The 19,158-nt window shown below is 39.6% G+C and overlaps 1 protein-coding gene across 8 annotated transcripts in view; it reads right to left on the bottom strand.

Moving 5' to 3' along the window:
* The window catches only part of LHFPL2 (LHFPL tetraspan subfamily member 2), a 157,797-nt gene that overhangs the window by 62,952 nt on the left and 75,687 nt on the right, over window positions 1–19,158 (bottom strand). For 7 of the 8 annotated variants that reach the window (XM_079143594.1, XM_079143593.1, XM_079143591.1 and 4 more), the window contains one exon: window positions 16,940–17,000. The exons of the other annotated variant lie outside the window; for it this stretch is intronic. The gene's annotated coding sequence lies outside the window, so the exon portion shown is untranslated. The remainder of the gene's footprint in view (window positions 1–16,939; window positions 17,001–19,158) is intronic. 8 annotated transcript variants of the gene reach the window in all.

Here is a 19,158-nt window from a genome sequence, read left to right as displayed (position 1 = left end):
TGCTGGGCTGAAGAGGTTTTTCTGCTTGTTTTTACTAGAGGTCAGTTCTCCGAACCTGTGGTTTGCAAACTTTTTTCTGAACATGTAATACTATTTATCAAACAGAATCTGACAAGCAATCCCAGTTCTTTACATGAAACAGATTAAGTCAGAGCTGTAGAGGGTTAACAAGAGGTTCTCTTCCCATGGCTTCCACGTAGCTCCTAAAATGCCCCTAGGAACTGCAACCCCTTGTAGAACACGCTCAGAAAATCATTGATTTAAACCTCTCTTCTGACTTCAACCTCATGGCCTACAAATTCTGGCTGGACTGCACTAGTAGAGATCATTGGTGAGCTCACGGTAGTCAACGCCTGGCTTCATCAGTAACAACAAAGTCAGAGACCCACAAACCACGATTCCTCGTTTCCTAAACATCCCCAATGCGGCTGTGAGCTTGGTGGACACACTTAGTTTCTTTCTTTTACTGACTATGTATTGAGTTAATCAACTTCCCAATCCCCAGAATGTCCTAGGACCAGGGTTTACACAGCTATACCAACCAGTACGGTATGGATGGTATCATTATCAGCTTCTGGAGGAGCCATAGTCCACTGACAGCTCTTTGTACACACTAGGCAACAACATGTCAACCAAGGCTGAGCCAGTCTAGCAAAAAAAATCATTTAAAAAATCCAATTAATTTTCAGTAAAAATGCCATTCCCATGGTAGATATGAAGTACAACAGATATGAAGTAAAAGCACGGTTTCCAAACATGAAATGAAACAAGGATCAAAAAAAAAAATTAGAAATTCAGAGCAAGGGCTCAGAATAATGAAGCAGCTGGGGAAAGTCATTACTTCAGAAAGTGCAAGACTAGGAAGCAGGCCCTTCCTCCTGGGTTTAATTGCTGCTCAGCGGAAGCATGACATAGATTTAAGTGTGGGAATCCAAGAGGTAGAGGGGGAACTTGTTCAGGGTGGTCTGAGGGAGACCAGCCAGGAGTAATGGGGCTGGAGCCAACCAACAAAAAAAAAAATTCCAACCAATCGTGAGGAAAATATTTCCTCCTCAGAAAAGGCCGCTTTGCCTCCCCAGGGAACAACTGGAAGACTCCCAGCCTGAGTCATTCGGAAACAGATTTTACAAAGCACTGCAGGGTATCCCAGGGGAATAGTCTGGCCATGACAGAGGAAGAGGCTTCATGACCAAGTGGGTCTTTTCCAGTTCCAACTCCCATGATTCCCGGATCCTTCTGCTTCTTTCCAACTCACTGGGGCCAGTATGGTTGTAGCAAGACTGTCGTGATCCATTCTCAGTGTGCTAGTTATGTCTCAGCCTGGACATAACTGCTGAGGGGGCTCTGGCTGAGGCCTCCCAGTTGCAGCCTCATCTTCTGTGTAAACAGCTCCACCAAGAAGACAGCAGATGTCATGTCTAAGGATCTGCCAGCCCAGGCACTCACCAGTCAGGTCTCCCTCTCACATCTCTACATCTTACCTGCTGAAAACAGGCCCTTGTGCCATCTACAAATAAGATCTGCATCTAGAATCCAGGAATAATTAAAACTATTCTGTGAATAGGAACACTGGAAAGTCTTCACATCCCACAGCTGGTCATCGAGTGGAGCAAATGGATCACACCCAATGCCGTGTCTGCTCATACATAATTATTAAGCCATGAGAATGAGCCCTAAGCAACAATGGTCACCCTCATACGTAGCTGTCAGACAGTCTTCAGGAAACTGTCCCCGAGAACAGGTCAGAAACTTCTCCGTAAATTCCTCCAACCTTTCTGAGGCTGCATGAGCTTTGCCTTGTTGGGTCACTCACTCTAGGAGTAGATGTCATGTTCTGGTGCTGTTCATCACACACCCAACATATTACAATTCTTGTTAACTATTCACTTGACTCAGGTTTCTGGAAAACCCCTGTCTAGAAATTTCGTTTTAAACCAGAAGAACCTCCTTCGTGTATCAGATTAGATTTTAAAAACACATTTTTCTGTCTGGTTTCAAAGCTTTTGCCGGGTGCTAGTGTTTATGTTGGCATACCCATTAACTACTATTATGTAAAAAAGTGCCTCAGAATGGCTTCAAACAACAATGATTTATTACTTCTCATGATTCGCTGGGTTGGCTAGGCAGTTCCTCCACTGGTTTTGCCTGGGCTCAGTCATGTCCTCTGTCTAGCCAGGTCATCTGGGCTAGGAGCCCCATAACTGGCAGTGGCCTATCATCAAGGCATCCTCATCCTCCTGGAGGCTAGACCACTTCCTTACATGGAGGTCTCAGCCATTTCAAGAGGGTAAAAGTGGAAGCTGCCAGATCTCTTGGGCTGCAGTTCTGAACTTACACCATACTTCTGTCACATTCTATCTGTGAAAGCAAGTCAGAAGGCCAGTACAGACTCAACGATGGGGAAATAAGACTCCAGTTCTTGATGGTAAGAGCTAAAAAGAATTTGTGACTATTTTTAATCAACCCATGTCAGTACCCCTCAACTGTGTCAGAGTGACAAGAGTTCTGGGACATGGTCATAGTTCCTGAGTCCAAAGTGATCCTCTATCTGACTCTTGGCAAGCCTTTGCAAACATCAGTATGCTGAAGTCTCTGAGAGGTCCTGTAATAAAAATAAAACCTGTTTAACTTTGTATAATCATTAACAAGCTTGTAGAAACAGAGGAAGACTATTTTCCTATAACAACATTCTGGAAGACTGGTCATGAATCCCAGAGTTTTGAAGTTCTAGTTTAGCATATTTTGTTGTTGTCTTATGAGATGTTCCAGAAATGTCCCCTATATGTCCACATTACCTTCTAATACATGGAAGTATGATACGATATACCAAGTTCTGAGTGAAGATCGCCCCACTTATCCCTCAGGGAATTAGACACAAAGAAACCTTCACTAAAAATCATCTTGATTAACCTTGGAAAACATTTGAAAGTTGTATGCACAAAGCCTTGGCATCTTTTTCTTCAGCTATGATAGTTTTGAGCACTGACAGAAGTCTTGGTTCCTACAGAATGAAGGTTGAGATGCACTCTGATGAAACTTCCCAAGTTTAAACTTCAGTGACAAGAGCAAAACAGTAGAGTAGGAGGCCAGTGGCTTTTCTTCCACAAGGGGCAAAAGAGTCACTAAAAAACCATTTCACTTCTTACCTGTCTATTGGCCATGAACCTGTATCCTCCCATACAACTTTCTGCTCAATTGGAAAGAAACTATTCATCCATCCTAAAACCAGCTTCTCCACTGGCAGTTCTCAGTAGCTGTGATAGGAAAATTAGTAATCTAACACTCTATTCATGAGACCCCGATGGTCCCAATAGAGGGTGATGATTCGGATAGGGAGAGCGAAATCAAATCGAAGGTTTGGCTATTATGACAAGAGCACTCACAAGACCACAGCAATCAAGGGCAGTCTCCTCAAACTCAGGGACCAAGTCTGTGCATGAAGAAGAGTGCGGCACCCAGTGAAGCAGACTGTGGCACTGAAGCCAAACCCAAGAGTGAAGAGGTGCCCTATTTACTTTGGTATTCACTCTGGTATTGGTACAGTGACTGACAAGGGGTACAGAGAATTTCATCTGGCTGCTTGGAATAGTTTTCCTCAGAACTGATCATTCTTACATTCATTCACTAAAGGACAGTAATTCAGCCAAAGATACACGACAGTCAGTGGCCAGTTTGTTAAACTGGACTCAAGAGATCCTCTCATTTCTTTCTTTGATGTCAAATATTTTAAGTCTTTATCTTGTGTTGTAAAGTCATCAGGGAAACAGATCCTTCTTGAAGCCTGACTGCAATTTCAAAAGACGGAACAAAAGTGAGTCTACAGAGAAATGGGGAATTCCATGGGAAAAAATACTTCATAAATGATGAAAGAGGAAATAGAAATTCCTCAGGGACAAAGGATTGTAAGTACACTGGTTACACTAAGAAATAAACAAGGTGACTCCTTGTTCTATAGCAAAGACACATGGAAGGCCTCTCTGAGAATGGATCAAAACCAAATATATGCATTGTTTTGGGTTTTGTTTTGTTTTTGTGGTGCTGGAGATTAAACCAGGGCTTCGCATGTGCTAGGTGAAAGCTCTGAGCTAATCTCCAGGCTTTCTGTGTAGTTTTGAATCTAAACAGCTAGAGGTCAGTCAGTCCAACACTGGGTGAGACAGTCATCGACCTACCGTCCGCAGGGCTCCTACTGAAGGATCTGGGAGTCACCTTCAAGCTTCTGCTCCCAATGAAATCTGAGCAACGGCCCAGGACCTGGGTGCTATGTTAGATTTTCTACCCTCTACCAATACAGTGATTCCATCAGGAACAAAAGACAAAGACAGCCAAAGGGATTGAGATTAGCTGCATAATGTAATATGGGGGAAAACCTGATGTCACCTTATTACTTTTCTTCCCTTTCTCAGACCATGTTCTGAAGGAAACTAAAGGCAGGTGTGCCCCTCCAGCAGGGCCAATGCTGTGGGACAACTATACTGCAGAGAGGGGAAGGAATTAGGAAAAAATAAATACAATCAGTTCTGAATGCTACTGAATATAACTAGATATTTCCAGAAATACAGAACACTTGGAGCTTGTTAGAATGAAAGAAAATACATGGTTAACAGAGAAAAAAAATAGTATTTTATGTTTTTCTTTTGCTACAAGGAATTGAACCCTGGGGCACTGAACTATAAACCCAATCCTTTTCTTTTAAATTATTTTTTTTAATTTTGAGGCAGGGTCTCACTAATTTGCTGAGGGTCTTCCCAAGTTGCTGAGGTTAGCCTCAAACTTGTGATCCTCCTGTCTTGGCCTCCCAAGTCACTGGGATCACAGCCATGATACTTGGCTACTGTGTGTGTGTGTGTGTGTGTGTGTGTGTGTGTGTGTGTGTGTGTGTATGTGTGTGTCTACATATAAATTTTTTTTGAGTGGTGCTGAGAAACAAGCCCAGTGCCTTGCATGTTAGGTAAGCACTTTACCACTAAGCTACATCCCCAGTCCATATTTTTTGTATAAAATTGACCACCAATATAAATCAAGTCAATTTCCCCTTTAACAAGGTATTCGTGGGCCATACAGTATCTTTGAACCCCACACAGGTTGTCTAAGTTCCAGTCATCATTCTGTACCTAAATTGTTACTACAATGCTGGGATGTTTAGTCAGGGTTTGGATATAAGTCAACAGAAATGGTTCTGCCACAAACGGTACCCACTTTTTAATGTTTGTATGGGAGAGGCAGCAAAAGCAGGGGCAAGGGCCTCAGGAGGTTCAAGCCCAGCCTCTCCTGGCTGCCTTCTCAGCACCTTATACATCCATGTCCCATTCACGCCAAACCATTCGCTGCTTCCTGACCACACTGCACTTCATGCCTCCTCTGCCCACATTTCTGTCTGTCATCTCTTAGCAAAAGCTGGTCATCCCCAAGTCCTACTTCAAATGTCACAGTTCTAAGATACCTTTCCCAATGGCAGATTTAATTGTTTCTTTCTCATCCCTAATATAATTGGTTTACCCACTGGCAGTGACTTCTGTACTTGTCCACACATGGCTAGACTCAAAGCTCTTTAAGGACAGGGACACCTCCCTACTCTTTATTGCCCCAGCATCACACAATAGCTCCAAATGATTAGATGTCTACAGCCTGAGGATCATATCCCTCATCCCTTGTGTTATGATGACAACAAGGCTTTCACATTAGCATAACAGAAAAAAACAGAAAAATAAAGCATAGAATGCTATTTAAGGTCCACTAACAGCACTGGATTCCACCTTCTTTCCTTCCCCAGGAATTTCCCCAACTAATAAGGCTGGCTCTGTTCAAACTTGGCTGCCATAGGTTTCCAACAGATTTTTTGTTTTCTTCCAGATCTGAGCATTTGGAAAAAATATCGTAATTTCCTTGTGGGTCTACTTATACTTCGGTAGGCTGATTAGCACTGAGGAAACTTCAACCCTATGAGGAGCCCTGATAATTCCATTGTTCCACTTACTCTAATAGTTTGTCAGGAGTTGTTACTGAGGCACGTGTCATTTGGGGAACAACATTTAGACACATCTCAGATTCTCCCTACAACTTCCTTCACTTTTCAGCATCAGTGATGTCTATTTTTGAGGAACCCAACCTAAGAGAAGTACCAAACTAAAGCAAGCAACTTGACACAGGCAAGGGAAGGCAGACCGAGGGGTGCCCCTTCTTCAGGTGCAGAAAAGAAATCTTGGTATATATAACCCTGCCATGGCACATCAGGCTGAAGAACCATTCCGTGTCACCATCGTAATGGTCTGACAGCCTTAGGAAGTAAACTGAGCTGTCTTAAATCTCTGAGAATTAGTGTGTTATATGTGTTCTAAAACAGATTGGATTTCAGAGGCTGTTTCCAACTTCCATGGTATTAAATTTCCTTTTATTCTTTCCAGCACCACATTTCCAATAAGCCCTTAAGAAAAAAACTTACCCTTAGGGAAGCATACTTTGCTATCTTAATAAAGTCTTCCAATCCTTAGGAGATAAGTCACCATATTTTCATTCTCAAAAATATTAATTTTATTCCCTCAAAGAATCTTATGAAAATATTTGTATTTCTTGCGTGAGTTTCCCTGGGAGGTAAGCTGAAAAACTAACTAATAAAGGATAATTCCAATATTACAAAAGACAATACATATTGGAATATGGAAATAATTAAGACTCAAAGAAAAATATATCAAACCCTCAAAGCAAAAGTCCTCTAACTAGAAAGTACTGTCCAGAGGCTCTTGCCTGACTTATATACAATAGACATTATTCAGGGTATGTGGGATTTTAAACCAAGTAAGTAGGTAAAAAATTCAAGTTCCTATAAATGGTAAACTAATAGATGAGGATTCACTTCCAACAAAGAATTCATAAATAGATTCCATTAAAATAGCATGCTCTTCACATTACTGATAGTTTCCTTTGCTGAGAGAAAGCTTTTTAGTTTGAATCTATCCCAGTTGTTGATTCTTGCCTTTATTTCTTGTACTATGGGAGTCCTGTTAAGGAAGTCTGATCCTAAGCTGACATGTTGAAGATTTGGACCTACTCTTTCTTCTATAAAATGAAGGGTCTCTGGTCTGATTCCGAGGTCCTTGATCCATTTTGAGTTGAGTTTTGTGCAGGGAGAGAGAGCCTATAGAGTGGGAGAAAATCTTTGCCACTCATATTTCAGATAGAGCACTAATTTCCAGAATATATAAAGAACTCAAACAACTCTACACCAAGAATACAAATAATCCAATCAACAAATGGGCTAAGAAAATGAACAGACACTTCACAGAAGATCTACAAGCAATCAAGAGATACATGAAAAAATGTTCAACATCTCTAGTAATAAGAGAAATGCAAATCAAAACCACCCTAAGATTCCATCTCGCCCCAATTAGAATGGAGATTATCAAGAACACAAGCAACAATAGGTGTTGGTGAGGATGTGGGGAGAAAGATATACTCATACATTGCTGGTGGGGCTGCAAATTAGTGCAGCCACTCTGGAAAGCAGTATGGAGATTCCTCAGAAAGCTTGGAATGGACCCACCATTTGACCCAGCTATCCCACTCCTTGGCCTATACCCAAAGGACTTAAAATCAGCATACTATAGAGATGCAGCCACATCAATGTTCATAGCTGCTCAATTCACAATAGCCAGATTGTGGAACCTACCTAGATGTCCTTCAATTGATGAATGGATAAAGAAACTGTGGTATATATATACAATGGAATATCACTCAGCCATAAAGAATGATAAAATTATGGCATTTGCAGGCAAATGGATGAAATTGGAGAATATCATGCTAAGTGAGATAAGCCAATCTCAAAAAACCAAAGGACGAATGATCTCGCTGATAAAGCGGATGATGACATATAATGGGGGGTGGGAGGAGTTGGGGTTAGGGTTAGGGAGGGGGGCAAGAATGGAGGAAGGAAGGACTGTATAGAGGGAAAAGAGGGGTGGAAGGGGTGGGGGGAGGGAAAAATAACAATGAATCAAACAACATTACCCTATGTAAATTTATGACTACACAAATAGTATGCCTTTACTCCATGTACAAACAGAGAAACAACATGTATCCCATTTGTTTACAATAAAAAAAAAATAGCATGCTCTGCAAAATACCAACTTTGGTTTCTTCTCAAGAAATCTGATTTATCCATTTGGCAAGAATATATTTAATTAGGAAAACACACATTCACTAAATCAGGAAGCAAAGTCCAGATGCAGGCAGGAGGAACAGGGATGCAGATGAAAGGAGGAGGAGAAGGTTCATTTTGGGATAAACTGTATTAGAAGTGCCAGTGGACATCAGGGGAAGATGCCCAACAGACAGTTGGCTTCATGGGTTTGCAACCTGAAGGAGAGGTTTGATCTGGGGAGCACCAGCTGTGGGTGGCCGCTGAAGCCCTGGAGTACACTAGATAATTCAAGAGAATGCAAGGAGATGAGGGAGAGAAGGGGCCAAGGAGTACATGGAATCAATTATTAAGCAGAAAAACACAAGAAGTCAGTCAAGTGAACAGAGAAGACATGTCAGGAGAGGAGAAAAAGATGAGAAGTATTTCATGAAGTCCATGAACATTTTATTATGGGCTGACACGCTGTGTTTTATTCTTTTTCTGACAGCAGTAGTTGCGCCTTGCCTGTCTGCAAGGGTACCTACAGACATGGGTGAGGTGGGGCAGACGCTGGGTAGCACTGACTTTTCAGGTACTGGCAGTCACAACCAAGAAGCCACCTAAGAACTTCTAGCTGTGGTCTCTTTGACAGGTCCACACCTGAGCTCTTTTCAAGCACAGGGTAATTTTATATGCAATTAAGAGTTAATGAGTAGAGAACACATGTAGAATTTTACATTCCACAAACTTTTCTAGAAAAATGGGACAAAGTCATCATCACAACTGACAATATTGCCTGAATTTAAGAACATGAACAAACAATTCACCAAAGAGAAAATAACAAATGGTCATTCAGTTTACAAGAAACAGTCAATTTCATTAATAATAAAAAGCCAAAAGTTCCTGAAAGAGTTATTGAAAGGCGACTGCCACGAGAAGGGATATGAAGAGGAGGGAGAGGAATCAACGATGACGGCCTTCTGCCCATCCCCTTTCCATCTGTTATTTAACAGAAATCTACAAACTCTGTAACACCCCTGCTGCCTATTTGTATACATAGTTTTATTGAAAAAACACACACACACACACATACACCAGTAAAAATTAAAATGAAATGCCACTTTCAACTCATAAACTGGCAACCATTTAAGAATCTTAACTCCTTACAGCGATCAGGGTGTCATTAAGTAAGCATTCTCATATAATACCATGAGACATCAGCTTTCCTGGAATATTTTCATATCTGAATAATGCTATTTATAGAAGGATATTCAAAGTTTTATATATAGTCTTTAAAAAATAAAAAAAAAACCCTCAAATGTCAAAGATGGAAGGTTAAAGTGATTTAGGACATATACTGTAGAACAGAATATTAAACCATTCAGTCAGACATGGTGGTGCACATCTGTAGTCCCAGCTCCTCTGGAGGCTGAGGTAAAGCGGATGGCAAGTTCAAGGCCATGTTGGGCAACTCTGTGAGACCCTTTCTCAAGATAAAAAGTAAGAATAATGGTACATATACACAATGGAATATTACTCGGCCTTACAGAAGAATGAAATTATGGCATTTGTCGGTAAATGGATGGAACTGGAGAATATTATGCTAAGTGAAATAAGTCAATCCCAAAGAACCAAAGGCTGAATGTTTTCTCTGATATGCAGAAGCTAATTCCCAATAAGGGGGGCAGGGAGAATAGACATACTTTGGGTTAGACAGAGGGGAGTGAAGAGAGGGGAGGGGCTAAGAGGGTAGGAATGACAGAATGTATGGGGCTTTATTACCCTATGTGCATATATGAATACATAAGTGGTGTAACTCTACATCATGTACAACCAGAAGAATGAGAAGTTATACTTCATTCATGTATGATGTGTCAAAATACATTCTACTGGCATGTATAATTAATTAGAACAAATAAAAATTAAATTAAAAATATAAAAATTAAAAATAAGGACTTGGGATGTAGCTCAGTGGTAGAGTACCCACAAGTTAAAGTCCAGTACTGGGAAAAAAACAAAATTGAATGCTTCATTTTTTTTTTTTTTTTTTTAAATAAGGAAGAAAGGAAGGCATGGAGAAATATTTGTAACATAGTAAAAAAAAAAGGGGGGGGGAGGGGAATCACCAAATATAAAGTTGCATACAAAGTAAGAGCTCTACCATGTAAAGAAGAGAACATAAAGAAGAAGTACTCTTAGAAACTTGGCCATTATATTAATAGTGGTGGCCCCTAAAATGACAGGTTTTCTCTCACGCATGCTTATGCTTTTCTGTATGAACATGGGTTCTTTGGATAACTGGGGAGGGGCACTTACAAATATCTTTTGGCAATTCTAGGCCAGCCATAATATAAGTATGCAAGGTCTATTGCTTGGCTTTGGGAGTGTACCAGTGTTCAGGAGTACTAGGGAAGATCAAAGTGTGACCCATGGGCAGATGGTATAAATATGCAAGCAAACAACACAGAAAATCAGAGCAGCTCAAGAAAAATGTAACTCCTCGGGGTCGATCACAGTGACTTTCCCTGCAACCCCCTCTTATCAAAATGCCTGCTGGTGTCCAAATGGATAGATTTATAAGTACCTGATATAGGGTGTAAATTGCCCCAAACTGGTGACTCTGACCTTGAATAATGAAGAGTCCATGAAAGCATTTGACTACCACTTTACATTGTCTTTCCAATCCATACTCCATGAACATGAGAAGAAGACCGATTGAACTTCCCTGAGCCAGGATTGCAGTCTAAGAATGAAGCAAGGAGAGAGAACCGTGGTGGGGAAGCAAGAAGAGAGAGCCAGCTTGTTAGAAGAGTCACTTTAGATTTCTAACAAAGATAAAGAGATGACCTGAGCCAGCATCCACCTCCTAACACAACTTGGCTGTGTATACAGAATAATCTGGATCAGAGTCAGGTGAATCTCCAAGTGCATCTGAGCTTACCAAATGGCTTTGAGAGTTTTCCACAGACTGTTCTGGGATGCCCACAGTAAGGTGCAGAGACTGGAGCCAGGCCCCTCCTTACAGGTTTCCTGGCACCCTTGCCCTGTGCTGTGTGGCAAATGGCTGGTCTTCAGGTTGGGGGATGATGGTGCTGAGGCTGTATGGAAAGACAGGACAGGACCACTGTATGGCTGGTGTTCCACCCGATATGAGAGCACAAGAGAGGGAAAGATTACAAAATTGTTATTGTGGTGACTGAATTGATCCAAAAGGCAATGCAGATTAAATCAATATTTAATTCAGAAGAAGTCAGTTTCAGTTAGGAAATCAGGGGAAAGTTTCAAAGAGCAAACACGGCAGGATCTGAGAACTTCAGAGGTATATTATTACCCGCTTTAGTGGCAAGAAGGGATTGCTGTGGTTTGACATGAAAACTTATTTTTAAAAAAATGATTACTAAATAAAAATGTAGTTATTACCTATGGTAGCACGCTTCATATAAAACATTCATGCTTTTTATAGACACAGTGAGGGGACGGTCTCTACACTGTCCCAAAGTATATTCATCCAACTGAGTTCACTAATATAAAAAAGCTTCCCAGGTGAGGATCATAGTGTCTGCATGCAGGTGGAAAGACAATAGCAATAACCAACGGGAAGTGAACCCATGTCCTGGAAGATTTGCACACAGCCTTTTTCACAGACATTTCATCACAAAACTATGCTTTTACTGACAAGATCCAGAACATTCCTGTGAACGAATCCCATCAGATAGAGGACCAGAATTCCCTGTGCAACAACCCATCAGAAAGACAACAGAAATGCACAGGAAGATGGATAGACAGGTCACCTCCTCTCCCCAGAGCAGCTGACTGTCCACCTACTTCTCAAAAGAACTGGAGCCAGGACTGGGATTGTGGCTCAGTGATAGAGCACTTGCCTACCATGTGTGAGGCACTTGGTTTGATTCTCAGCACCACATGTAAAGAAATAAAATAAACGTCCATCAACAACTAAAAAAAAATATTTTCAAGAAAAAAGAATTGGAGCCACAACATGAGAATTCTATAAACCTTTATTCTCTGTACTTAAGCTTCCCTATGCAATTCCACCCTCCAAATGCTTCAGAACACATGCTTCTGTCAGAAGCTAATCCCATAGGTCCTGCCTCACTGGGACTGTGCCCATCTGTTATGCCTTCCCACCCTCCCTCACCTCCCTCTCGGCACTCAGTTTCTTCCCAGTGACATCTTCCTACCTGTTCTCCTGGCTCCTGGGCAATCTGGATTTGACACCAATTGATACTCCTGTTGCTATCCATTTACATAAAGACATGCCCATGATCCTTACCTTGAAAGCTTAAAGTTCAACTTCACACCTCTGCCTACCAGAACCTTTGTGGCCTCCTGAATTGTAAGGGGTTGTACTCCCCAAACTCCCTTATAAATGGGAAGTAGTATTTAAGGACATATGCACCCCTCCCTTTACTCAATGTTTACTAAATACATGATATTCATCAGGCACTGTGCTGAGTACTCAATTACATACTGTTATAGAGTCCCTCCAGAAAATGTTACAGGACCAGCTCCACACATTGTATGTTGAAATGATTTCATTTTGGATATTTTGAGTTAAATATATTAAAATTAATTTTTTATTAGTGTTGCTACTAAAAATTTTAAACACTATACTTGGCTCACAATGATATTTTCATTGAACAGTGCTGCTCTAGAAGGTCCCTGAAAGAATTGGATAGTTTCTTAATTTATTAAGTAAAATATTACTTTCCCCAATTTTTCATGAAGATCATGAAAGTGTTTTTTTTCTTCTTTTAATGATTGTGTTTGTAGTCTGCCAATTAACAAGTTTGAGGATTTTTTTTTTTTTTTTTTTTTTTTTTAAGTCAAAACTGAAAGGGAAAGACAAATGGCAGATGTATTTCCTGAGCCTTACGTGACACTGGTCATGGCTCAGTTCTGATGTTTTTCTGTGTGGTCCTCCTGTGAAGTGTGCTCACAGCCTTCTGCCACACGGCTGTCCCCCTGGATATGCACAGAATACTACTGTCAGCCCAACATCTTGCTTCCTTGGTGAAAGTTGACTTGGCACCTGATATAGGCACCATGCTCCCAGGTCACGCTTTGCCATGACCCAGAAGACTGGTTTGCAAACTATCATTTAGGAGAAAATAACTTAATTTCCCCCAGTAAATCAGTGCTCGCTTTGGTATAAGAAATGTAGGAATATATTCCCAAGTCTTCTGTAACCAGGATTTCTTATCAGAAGAAAGACAAGCTGTCAACCTACAGGTAATGAAAATTAAAAGATAAATAAGAACTGTACCCACTTGAAAAAGTCTTTAATGTATTTACTTTGATTTACTTTTGTTAAATCTTGAAAATTGCTCTCTGTACTTTATTATTTTCCTATCTAAAAATCATATATGTGGTCCAATCTACCTTCAGTAAAGGGAGAAAGCTGTTATATCCTCCTTTATTAAGTTCTTGCCCATTCCTATTACTGCTTCCAGTCTGACGGTGTAGTGAATCCTAGGCTGTGATACTTGAATTTAGGAACCTCCATATCATAACAATTAAACTGTGCAAAGGAAAGCCACCTTTCTTTAAAGATTTTTCATGAGACTTGAGAATGGCTCCTATTTAATGCAGAGATATTAATTCTTGGATAGGGCTTAGAACACTGGGAAGCAGACTCTCAACTTTTGCTCAATCTGGAAAAGTGTGAGAATGGCAATATACAAAAATTATTAACGAGATATTTGCACTCTCTTTTCTAATACTAATGCTTTAAAACCTGCTGTATATTTTGCACTTATAGCATATCTCAATTCAGGCAAAAAATTTTCATATGCAATAACTGATTTGGTTTTAAACTTTGTAAAGTTTATAGTTGAAAAAGCAGATCTGCATACCCAAGTTATTTCAAATACATTTGCAAGTTTTCCAATAAACGAACTATTATTATAATTTTTAAATAAAATAAAATTACAGTTCTTCAGTGGCACTGGCCACATTTCAAATGTTCAGTAGCCATGTGTGGGGAGGGGCTATCAAGTAGATATCCACTCTGTTCATTTGGTGAGTTCCAGTAAGAATTCCCCAGGTGAGGACAGACGGACCCCAGTCCACTCAGGAAGAAAACCCACCAACTCCTAAGGATTGTACTCTTCTGATGAGGGAGTACCCCTTGCAGGGTCACCCCCAGACCATCCAAATTATCTTCCTGATTCTAAACTAACCAAAAAACAAAAACCTGTTGTAAAAGAAAGTTCAACAAGCTAATGTTCAAACTCTAGGGATTTTAAAACTGTGGATACTTTTGTTGAGTCCAATTCTCTGCCTCGTTTCTTGGGTCCTGACAAATTTACAAGCACATTTATTGAGATTCACTGGGTGTTAGTTTCCTGTGCCCAACTCTCCATACATCAATGACTCTCCTAGCAACCTTGTGAAATAGGTGAAAGCCAGAGAGGGTGTCGATAACTTGTTCAAGGTCACACACCTAATTATAAAGGGTAGAGCAGGAATTCAAGCCCAGAAATTGACTAGGTTGAAAAAGAAAAAAAAAAAAAAAAAAAAGCCTGCCGATAGAAGTTCCCTTAAACTAACCACACACCCAAACTCCCATTTTTCAAAGCCTTCCCACAATTTTCATGAGCAGGCAAGCAGAACAGTGCAGGTATTGCCTTGCCATTTTGCGAAATGAGGCACAGGAGGGGAGATGTTTGCCCTAAGAAGCACGTGAGTGCCTGGAAAGACAGTTTCTCAGACTCCACATCCAGTGACCAATCCATCAGACCCTGTGTCAGGGAGCCAACCAGGGGGTTCTTGTTAACTAACATCACATACTCTCCCTCTTTACCTTGATCAATCTTCCCAACCACACAAGAAAGAAGAAATCATCCACAGGAAAAGAGATCTGGAATGCCAAGGAGTATAGAAACCTGCCTTCGGTGGCACAGCCAACTGACACCACATAGCCAGTGGGATCCCGGGCCAAGGGTGTGTCCAGTAGAGGGGGATGCCTCCCTAGGATTGCCAAATGTCAAGGCTCTCCTTAAACTGCAATCAAGAGGAACCTTCTAACATGTCAATACAATGTGTATAACAGGAAATAGGGTCATAATTGTCTAAATTCAGATGCCATTAATTCAGAATGTCTATTCTTGTGCCTGTCTGACCTGATAATTTTTTTTTTTAATTTGTATAGGATGAATTCACAACTTAAAAAACAACAATACAAGACATAAAAAAAGCTGGTTTTATGGGACTAACTCTTCAGAGAGGGGGATTTAAGGGAGAACATGACTTTGCTTCTGAAAGTACTACAAAATGGAATGGCTTTTCCTCAGAGCAAGGTCAAACAGGGCACCACCCAGGATGGACAGACTCAACCATCACCAGTATACATGGGAAACACAGGTACATGTAACTTGGGTGGTCAAGTAAGATCACAGGCAGCACGGCACTTGCTCCTGTTCCTACTCAAGTGACAGTGCCTCTGAGTGGAAACACACTCCTCACCGCACAAACCTGCCTCTGCTGAGAGTATCTTCACTCATGGGACAATTTGAGCAAACACAGGCCCCACTGTTAACTCCACATTGCCTGGCTGACAGGCATCTTGAAATTCTGGATTTGAACATACATGGTAAAGTGTCACAGCTAGCCAAATTTTAAACAGGTTCATGAATACTTGGTTCAGAAAATCATATGTAAAAAAATCCTTTTTTAACGTACAGGAAAAATATATATATTTTTTATTAATAATCTTCAGTAATGGAAAATCAGCTTCTCCCATCCCCACTAAATATGGAGCAGATATTTAAAGATTATCAGTTTAAGGTGCAAACAATTAAACTGCTCAGGACACCACTGTCTAATGTCAGCCCTCACCTTCCCATGAGAATGAATTCTGCTCCAATCATTTTATAACTCACAAGCATTTACAGTTCCCATTTAAAAAAAGACCCAATCTTCCTAACCTAAATAGTACTAGTTGTTAGAACATCATAACAACACCCAAAATGTGACACAAGAGTAAATTTTCCTTCCCCCAAATCAATTAACCAAAAGATGACCTCTCTACAAATGAGAGAAAACTCTGTGTAAATCCCCTGCACATTGCCAGCCCTCCTGGAGAGGTGGTTAGTTGTCCAGAATCCATACACATCCGGGGTCCTTTGGCTTGAGCTCATTTCTAGAGGCCCTGGTTGAACAGGCATTTGAGAAACAGAGCTGGATCAAATTCTTTAGGGACAATTATTTAACTACCCACTGTCTTAATTTGCACTAAAGTATATTACAGGATGATTACTCAACCCTCATTACTAATATTTTCCAAAAGTGACTTATAAATCAAAATCTATGCAGTTAATATAAAACACCTATTAGTTAACTTTTTCCAACTTTCATTTTGGCAATCTTATATGAACTATCATCAAGTAATAAAATTGGGTAATTTGAATTGGCCATTTCTACTTCCCCTTCCTGAGAGAAATGATAACAAATGGGGAAATGGTCCACAAAAAAGTTCAAAAGGGAAGACAACTTAAATTCTACTAAGGCCATAATTGAGAACTCTGAAACTTCTTCATAAATGGCAACAAAACAATGTCAAAATTGAAGCACAGAAATTATAGCATTAAATTCAATACCACTTATGAAACTTCACTGAGTCCTTTACAACCCTGACATATGTGTATCCAAAAAGGAGTTTCTAACCTAAAAATACTAGTGCTTAGCACACAGGGTCCAAAAGTTTGAAACTTGGCATCTTTCTCAAGTAGGAAGTTGCCACCCACCTGGAAAGTGTTTCCAAACAATCACCAACACTAAGGATGTCTGATTTCATTTACTTACCTATTTATAGTTTTGCAGAAATGCTGGGAAGTCTCAATGAACAACTTCAGAAAAATACCACCTGGAGAAAAAATTGAATGAAAGGTTAATTTAAACACACACACACACAAAGACAAACTACCATGCAATTTTATATCTTATTAAAATAAAATATATGATGCTTCTTCAAATATTGGTTTCCACACCAATAGTTCAACTTGCCCTAGAATATAACCACTGCTTTCCAGGAACAGTACGTACTAATAAGCAAGGAAAGAAAAAACAAAAACAAAAACTAAAGAATTCCAAAATATATCTTCAGCAGTGCTATGAAATTTTAAAAGTAAATGGAACAAATTTCTCATATAAAATACTACAGTTAACATTTGTTGAAAATTTATTATGCTTCCTAGACTTCATATTCCAACCTTCCCAGGTAAGCATCGTGTCCACTGACAGATAAGGACACCGAGCTTAAGTAGAGAGCCTTCCCTAATATCACACAGATCCAAGGTTTCTGAATCGTGCTCTTCCCCCCACCATGAGGTCATGCTCTTGAAAGCACTCTTTCTATTCTACCAAGTGTAGCCATTATCTCCCCAAATACCCACATGTCCATTTTCTATAATCAAAACTTTCAAATAGGGCTGACCATGAAAATAAGTAATAGCAAGCTACAAGTAACCACACTGTCACCCTGATAAATAGTTTAATATCAGTAGCGCCAGTGCTAATCCAACTGTTCCTGAGGTTGAGTAGCCAGTACGTGACTCAAAGGCTCCTCAATCTAAAGAAATCATTATGCTTTTGAAATAAGTTACAGATACTGCACAAAAGTCACTGGGTTTCACTTTACAAATAAATAAATAAATAAATAAAAAATACAGATTCTGAAAGCATAAAATCCTTTGTCACAATAGCTTAGGGAAACTCTAACTTTTTTTCTTAAATGGTTCTTTGTAAGTTAATTGCTGGCTAAATTCTAAGCAGTTTCCATAATTTCATTTTAGTTTTTTAGAAGTCATGACTAGTACTTTTTATCTGGATATGGCTTCTGTGAAATACATCACTAGGATCATTATGAATGGGTCTGTTATAAATGGAGTTCTTGATCAACATTTTATTGCTACTAGAAGCTAAATGAGTCACAGAAATTCTTGAATCTTACCACTGTTCAAAATCAAAGATAACATTTTAAAAAATTTTTAACATACATCACAAGCAAAGCTCTGAACAAAGACAGATCTCAAACCCTAGCAATAATAGAAAAGGCAGGGTGGCATACTGATTCCTACCTAAAGTTTTCCAAACTCACGTGAATGTTAAAAGCATTTCCTAGAATAAATAAATCTGACCCAAAAGCTCTGAAGAAAAAAGACATTTAGGAATAAGTTCTCAGTATCATGGTTAAGCTTTTTTGATAAGTCAAATTTTGTGACACTATCAAAAAAATCTGAAAGATTAAACCAGACAATTCTTTTACTGGGTTTGGTTGGTAAATAAAATGTTATTTTTATTCTTTAAAAAAAAATGCTATTTCCGTATGGAGATTCTTCAAAAAACTAGGGTGGAACCGTTATGTGACCCAGCTATCCCACGCCTTGGTATTTTCCCAAAGGATCTAAAATTGGTATACTATAGCCATACTGCCACCTTAATGTTTATAACAGCACAATTCACAATAGCTTGATTATGGAATCAACCCAGATACCTGTCAATAGATGAATGGATTAAGAAATTATGGAGCGTGTGTGTTGTGTGTGAATAAAAATGTATAAAATCTAATGTCATGCAGACATTACACATACATACACACACATCACTACTGTGGTCACATACACATACATACATACACATTATACACACACATATATAAACACACACACTGGAGTTCTACCGAGCCATAAAAAAGAAAGAAATTATGGCATTTGTCAGCAAATGGATGGAAATGGAGAAGAATATCATACTAAGTAAAAATAAACCAAACTCAGAAACTCAAAAGGTCAAATGTTTTCTCTCATATGTAGAAACTAGAGTAAAATAAAGGAAAAGGTGAAGGAAGGAAGGGATATAATAAGGGTAAAGGGAAGACCAGTAATGTAGAAGGAGATCAAGCAGCAGAATGGAGGGATGCATAATGGGAGGCAATGCAGAATAAATTCTTAAAAAATCTTTTTATGTGCCTATATAAAAACACCACAGAGAACTTCACCTTTTGCATAAGTAAAAAGAACCAATCA

This window comes from Sciurus vulgaris (assembly GCF_902686455.1).
Source record: "Sciurus vulgaris genome assembly, chromosome: 6".
NCBI lineage: Eukaryota > Metazoa > Chordata > Mammalia > Rodentia > Sciuridae > Sciurus > Sciurus vulgaris.
This window is presented reverse-complemented; position numbering and strand designations above follow the sequence as displayed.